Genomic DNA, 1,412 nt, shown 5'->3' on the forward strand with positions numbered 1-1,412 from the left:
TCTATTTCGGTGGCTAAACCAACTAGGCTCGTAATTTAACAATTTTGTTAGTATTTACAGATGGCATACAAGTTTGTTATTAAGGCACATGAAAGTTCACATGTTCGATAAGGCATAAAAAAAAAAGGTTGCGTTCAAACGTCTCTCCTGTGAAGTAGTGACCTACACCTAGTTTCCTAAAACGGGTCACAAATGATTAGCTAATCCCACTCTTTTAATATGTAATACATTTGAAAATTCCGTGATAATTTGGTTTGGTTTTGTTACTCAATTTAAATGAAGGGAATTTACATTGTGAGCAAAATTATTAGTCATATCACTTTAGTATTTTTTTTTGTAAGACTTGTAAGACATTTACTATAATTTTTTAAACAATACAAAACATTCACATACAAACGACAACATACAGATGCACACAAACATCCACAGAATCACCCCTGCCCAGAGCCAACTGCCCACACCCCCATCTCCAGCGCTCACATCACTCTCCGCCACATGGCCTCAAACTGCACCATTTTGTTTCTCTCCTCCATCGCCCACACACTTTCAACATTTAAATAATAAAGCATTTGACCTTTCTATAGAGTATGACAATATGAGTCATAATACCCATAAAATCTAGCGGTCAAACAGGGAAATGGTTCCAATCGTTTTTCCACCATACATTTTTCTCATAGTGGATTTTAGAAACGCTTAATAAGGGCTGTGTTTCGTGTAGGCTTAGCTTGGCATGACGTTTTGATAACCGTGTAAATCTCTCTATGACAAGGTGACTTTTATCAATACATTCACCTGTATTTACACCCCCAAATCAGGGGCGAAAATCTGATATCAACCTTGGAGGGGACAATTACATTAAATTTTCTCAAGAGCAATTCCTGAGGGGGACACCAAAAGTAGTGCTGTAACACATAGCATACGTTGTTATATGTTAAATGTATATTGAGGAACCATAATTCCTACAACTGGATAATTGATAGGTACAGTAGTTAACTGAAGGGTTTTCCCAACTTGTTCAAATGTTTAAATCATTATAATTCTACTAATAATAATAGTTATAGCAGTGCTCCTTACCAGTCCAGTATGTATGCAGGTATTCGTACTTACAACCAGCAATATCAAGAAAGGTCAGTAGGTGACAATGGTACTGTACACTGTATGGGTGTAGTTTTCATAAATACAATGAACATGGTGTGATCACATCTAAAAGAATCTCCATTGAGAACCATCACAAAGTTGGTCTCCGTATTGAATTGACCTTTTAATTTTACTTTTTCTGATACATTTATATAGTCATTAAATATGTGCACCTGGCCTGAGTCTACTACAATATCTTTGCAAGAACAAAAAGCTTAAAATAAGTACAGTTCTAAAAGCAAAATAACTACTTCAATGAAAAACCCAAATAAATC

This window comes from Salvelinus sp. IW2-2015, linkage group LG23 (assembly GCF_002910315.2).
Source record: "Salvelinus sp. IW2-2015 linkage group LG23, ASM291031v2, whole genome shotgun sequence".
NCBI lineage: Eukaryota > Metazoa > Chordata > Actinopteri > Salmoniformes > Salmonidae > Salvelinus > Salvelinus sp. IW2-2015.